Source organism: Podarcis bocagei (assembly GCF_964188305.1).
Source record: "Podarcis bocagei genome assembly, chromosome: W".
NCBI lineage: Eukaryota > Metazoa > Chordata > Lepidosauria > Squamata > Lacertidae > Podarcis > Podarcis bocagei.
This window is the reverse complement of record NC_138131.1, coordinates 49937728-49944188: the sequence shown is the minus strand read 5'-3', so window position 1 is coordinate 49944188 and position 6461 is coordinate 49937728.

Here is a 6461-nt window from a genome sequence, read left to right as displayed (position 1 = left end):
GGGCTCTAGATGGGAAGGCCTGGAAAAATAATGATAATGATAACAATCCAATATAAGCCCCATTAATTGGGCTAGTAGCGTTCTCTCTTCTTCTGTTAAATAATGTTTTATTAATTTTTCATTAATCACAATCCATTAGAAGCCCCATTAATTGGGTTAGTAGCGTTCTCTCTTCTTCTTTTAAAGAATTTATTATTTTCATTCATAGCAATCTGATTTAAGCCCTATTAATTGGGCAAGTGGCATTCTCTTTGTAAATTATTTTTTCATTAATTTTTTCATTAATAACAATCCCATATGAGCCCCATTAATTGGGCTAGTGACATTCTCTTTTTAAATTATTTTTTATTAATTTTTTTATTAATAACAATCAAATATAAGCCACATTAATTGGGCTAGTAGCATTCTCTCTTCTTTTAAATATTTTTTTATCATTTCTTTCATGAATAACCTGATCTAAGCCCCATTAATTGGGCAAGTAGCATTCTCTTTTGAAATATTTTTTTACTAATTTTTTTCATTCATAACAATCCAATTTAAGCCCCATTGGGCTAGTTGCATTCTTGCTGCCGTCGTTGCAGACATAAGAAGTCTTATACCTAGTGAGAAGGCTTCTGGCTTTTTTGACAAATGTATTTTCAAACATTTTCTTTAAATTCATCATATATTATTTCCCAGAAAGCCTTGACCAATGTCACATAATAACAGATGCATATTAGTATATCGCTGCTTCGCAAGATGTTGCAGGGCTGAATGAAGTGGTTTGTAATAACACTGTCAAAATTGGATGCAATTTTTAAATATATACAGTGGTACCTCGTTTTACATAGACTTCAGGTTATACACTCCGCTAACCCAGAAATCGTGCTTCAGGTTAAGAACTTTGCTTCAGGATGAGAACAGAAATCGTGCTCTGGCGGCTCAATGGTAGCAGGAGGCCCCATTAGCTAAAGTTCAGGTTAAGAACAATTTCAGGTTAGCAAAGAAGGAAAACTACCCAAGACTTTCTTTTCAATGACGAAAAACTGTAATCTAATTGATGTTTGGAGACTTAGACATCCACTGGAGAAACAGTTTACATTTTATTCGGAACCAAATCAGTCAATGTCAAGAATAGATCAAATTTGGGTCTCGAATGAACTAACTCCAAGAATTCGGCAAATTGAAATTCAGCCAAGAGTAATTTCAGACCACAGTCCAATAAAATTGGAAATTAAAGGTTATGAAGAAAGATCATTTAGATGGAGAATTAACGATTACCTCTTGGGTGATCAAAAAATCATACAAGAGGCGCAAAAGAAGTTGATGGAATATTTTATGGACAATGCCAATAAGTCAGGTAAATGGCTCGCGTGGCAAATTAAGAAAAGAAAGGAACAAAACATAATCAACAAAATTATTGTGGATGGAGAAGAGATTGAGAACCCGAAAGGCATTAGAAAAGGATTCTTGGACTTTTATAATCATTTGTACAGCAACAGAGAAAAGAACAATTTGAAGAGAATAGAAAGATATTTAAAAGAAAAAAAGGTGCAAAAGATCCCGACAGAAAAGAAAGACAGACTGAATGCCCCAATTGAGAATGAGGAAATAATAGAGGTCATAAAAGAATTGAAAAAAGGAAAGGCTCCAGGACCAGATGGATTTACAGCCAGTTATTACAAAGAATTGAGGCACACCCTGACGGTACCACTGAAAGAAGTTATGAATAATATTTTGAAGGAAAAAGATATTCTGGAAACTTGGAAAGAAGCCTTCATCATACTTATTCCCAAGCAAGATTCTGATTTAACACACGATCTCATTGTTAAACACAGACTATAAGATTTTTGCTGGAATATTAGCAAAAAGATTAAAAAAGGTATTGAGAGAATTTATTCACGATGATCAAGCAGGGTTTCTTCCAGGCAGGCAGATGAAACATAATGTGAGAAATATAATAAATGTTTTGTAATATCTGTCTGCTAGGAATGAGAAACAAGCTATACTAATGTTTGTAGATGCGGAGAAGGCATTTGATAATACAGTGGTGCCTCGCAAGACGAAATTAATTCATTCCGCAAGTTTTTTCTTCTTGCGAGTTTTTCGTCTTGCGAAGCACCGTTTCCCATAGGAATGCATTGAAAATCAATTAATGCGTTCCTATGGAAACCGCTTTCAAGGCTGGCGGTGCGGAGAAGGGCTTTTCTCCCCACCGCAAGCCTTCAGGACAGATACGGGAACAGAGGGGAAGGGGCGCAGCGCTTCTCCTCTGTTCCCGGGGCTTGCGGTGGGAGGAGGGTTTTTCCTCCCCACCGCCAACATTCAGAACAGCATTCTGAATGTTGGCGGTGGGAAGGAAAACCCTCCTCCCACCGCAAGTCTTCAGGACAGCCACCCGAAGGCTGGCGCGGGGAGAAGGTCTCTCCGCCCCACCGCCAGCCTTCGGAGAGCCTTCCGAAGCCTGGCGGCGGGAGGAGGTCTCTCCGCCCCACCGCCAGGCTTCGGAGCAGCCTTCTGAAGGCTGGCGGTGGGGCGGAGAGACCTTCTCCCGCCGCCAGGCTTCGGAGCAGCCTTCTGAAGGCTGGCGGTGGGGCAGAGAGACCTCCTCCCGCCGCCAGGCTTCGGAGCATCCTTCCGAAGCCTGGCGGCGGGAGGAGGTTTCTCCACCCCACCGCCAGGCTTCAGAGCAGCCTTCCAAAGGCTGGCGGCGGGAGGAGGTCTCCACACCACCGCCAGCCTTCGGAGGAGGTCCGAGGACAGTGGGGAAGACGTGCTGCGCTTCCCCGCTGTCCCGGAGATTTCCCTATGGGCTTTCGTCTTGCGAAGGAAGCCCATAGGGAAATTCGTTTTGCGAAGCGCCTCCAAAACGGAAAACCCTTTCGTCTAGCGGGTTTTCCGTCTTGCGAGGCATTCGTCTTGCGAGGCACCACTGTATATCATGGGAATTTGTGTTAAAAAATTTAGAATTTATGGAAGTGGGGAACGATTTCTATAATGGAATAAGGGCGATTTATACAGAGCAAAGAGCTAAATTGATTGTGAATAATGTAATAACAGAAGAAGTGAAGATATGGAAGGGTATAAGACAGGGTTGTCCTCTCTCGCCACTGTTATTCATAATGGTTCTGGAAGTCCTCTTGAGTGCAATTAGACGAAATGAATTAATAAAAGGGGTGACAGTAGGTCAAAACGAATATAAAGTTAAAGCCTTTGCTGATGACCTGGTAATAACGATAGAAGATCCTTTAAAGAGTTTAAATGTGGAGATGGAATTTGGCAAGGTGGCCGGGTTTATATTAAATGTGGGAACCAGTTGACGGAAACCAGCCGTCATTTTGGGGTGCAAGGCAAAGAAAAAACACACACAAAGGCAAATGTCTCCATGGACGGAGGGCAAAAAAGCTCCTTCCTCTCTCTCCTCCGATTTTATTATCCTTTGTTCTCTCCAGCCGCATGGCAGCATTCCAATGTCTCACGTTACCTCATCCGGTCAAGCTTTAACCCACCCACAAACCATATAGGGTTACAGTGCCCAGAGGGGAGAACCTAACTCCTTATAGGGTCAATACATTCTAATACATTGTAAGCTCAGAGTGCTGGTCACCGAGGTCAGCAAGGCACCAGGTGGCACTACAAGCCTTTTCCATGACTTCCTGGCTCCCACATGCCCTCTTTCTTTATTTATTTAATCAGAGTCATATATGTCAGTACCAATACGGTTATATCGAGCGCGATAGGCGACTCTTGTGAGACCGGAAGCGGGCCGCGGACTGGAGAACCATGCAGTACATACAGAAATTAAAGAAGGAATACATTGTATACAGCAACACAAAATAATGCAAATAACTACTATAATGATCACTAAAATCAATAAATGTCGAAGCCAACTTCCATCCGGAAGCCAAGAATATAACCATGCCCATGGATCAACGGAAGGAGGGGGGGCAAACGGATTGTGGGCTACCATGGTTTCCATATGGTCGATTGTCGCAGATATGCTGACATTATTATCAGGAATAAACATGCAACAGTGAGAATGAACAAGCGCACAAACTCCTCCTTTTGAAGCTAAAATCACATTCAAAGTATAACGATTCTGTAAAACCACTTCTCTCATTGCAGACACCTCCTGGTTGAGTTCCTTCAAAGCTTTTATGGTATCATTGAATAATCCTTCAGTCCAATTTGCTAGCCGATGGAGGTCCCTATAGTTCATTGCTGCACCCACCGAGGGCAGCAAGGCCCGAGAGACCTGGGTACCGATATATTGATTTATGGGTGAATTTACCTCCCGACGATTTCGTAGTCTAAGAGAAGATGGTAACTTATCAACCTTATACAACAACGGAACCACGAGACCCAATGTACATGTGCCTGTGAGGTTTCGAGGAATGGCTTTGTATGCTTTTTCGCCACAAAGCAACCATAACTCTCTTTGGAGTAAATAGCTGATATTACTACTCTGTTGGGACCAATTAAAGGCTTCAGTAAATAAGGAACTGATATGAAATTGCTCATCTGTGGCATTTGCTAAGCCAGGGATAGAAGAATTCAGACTCCAATTTGCATGGTAGGTTTCTTTCCTAGTTTTTAGCCATGCACTGGTATCGCTTCTAAAGCACTGAGATTGGTCACTGTATGTTCCTGTAAGAGAACAAGAGCTATTAAACATGAATTTCAATGTATATTGACAGTTTGGATATATGCCCCATGATTCTTTCCCCTCTTTAATTTGAAAACAAATGGGGGCAGGCTCATGGAGGGTCAATTGTACTGGAGGCCAAAAAGTTTGCTTAGGGGATATAATATCAGTAAATTGAAAAGATCCATTGACAGGCACGCCATGAAGCATTATGCCTGAATGACTGGCAAAGGGCGGCATGTGCATACATAACCAACATTTAGAAGCATGCAATAAACTGGTAAACTTAATCATATCTTGTACAAAAATATTATTCCTCCATATCTTATGATAATTTTCTCCCCTAAAAGTCTTATTCAACAATGCTGTTCTTATAGTTCGAGAGTGGCTGAGCCGTGGATACTGCCAGCCAGAGTAGGATTCAGGCGACAGCTGCTTGCCAGCCGATAAGGTGAAATATGGTGGCTGCAACTGGATTGTGTCGTCTGCTTCTCATCCTTGTATAATGATGCAGCAAAAGATGGCAAGGCAAATGGTTAGGAAGGCACTTCTGTAGTTGAAGGGACTCGCCATGGCCGCACGCATCGAGCTGGAACCCACAAAGGCTTGTCCTCGACGTCCACTGCCGCGTACCCTCGTCCCCACGTGATCAGCGGAACAGGTCCATGCCACGCGGGATCAGGCAAGCGTCGGTACACCACCAAGGGGCGGGGGAGTGCCTCCTCCTTCCTAAAATGCAATTCCGCGGGAGTATGGGTCCTATTATGTGGATATAAAAGATGGTTAAGTACAAAAAGAACTTGGTGAACAGCCGAAGGGATATCTGCCGTTGGTATGCTTCGGCCGCCAAGCTGTTTAAGCAATAGTGTTTTGAACGTCAGGTGTGCTCTTTCCACTATAGCTTGACCTGTGGAGTTAAAGGGTATGCCATGAGTTAATTTCACATTCCACAACATACAAAATTCCGAAAATGTTTTAGAAATATATGCTGGACCATTATCAGTTTTGATACGCGCAGGTTTACCCATGACTGAGAAACAGCGGATAGTGTGCTGAATGACATGCCGAGCTGTTTCCCCCCTCATGGGCGTAGCCCATATGAATCCAGAGTGGGTGTCCACCGTGAGGTGAACCTTGGAGAGTGGAGCCAACACAGGTGTGTGTGTGACATCCATCTGCCAACACGCCAATGCAGACGTGCCCCTAGGATTGACAGCATCAAAAGGAATGGCCAGCTGAGATTTAGAACAAGAAGCACATTGGGAAACTATATCCCTTGCTTGGGCCAAAGGAATAGAAAAATGCTTTGCCAATGCTTTCGCAGGAAGGTGAAAGGTGTTATGACCTAGTATAGGGTCAGAAAAGAGAGAAAAGGTAGAAATGTCCCTCAGAGCCACATCTGCTCTTGCATTGCCCTCTGCTAAATACCCTGGGTGTGATGTGTGGGAGCGAAGATGTGCAACATAATAAGATAACTCTCTGTGCTGAAGTAAGGCCTGCAGGCCAAGAAACAAGGAAAACAAGTCAGAATCCAAGGAAGGAGTTATATAAGATATTGGTAAACTAGCAAAAAGGCGATATACATACTGAGTATCCACAATAAGATTGAAAGGTTGAGTAGGAAAGGATTGAAAGGCAAGAATCACAGCTGCTAGCTCAGCTCACTGGGCAGAAGACTGTGGAGGGGTATATAAACATTTCCATTTTCCTCCCTCCTCCCATGTCACCACCCCCCTACTTCTTGTTCTATCCATGAAGAGGGTTAGTGCAGAGGGGAGAGGTGTGAGAGACAAGGGGGTAGCCAAACATAGGTGACCTGTGTCAGAAATGTCAAACG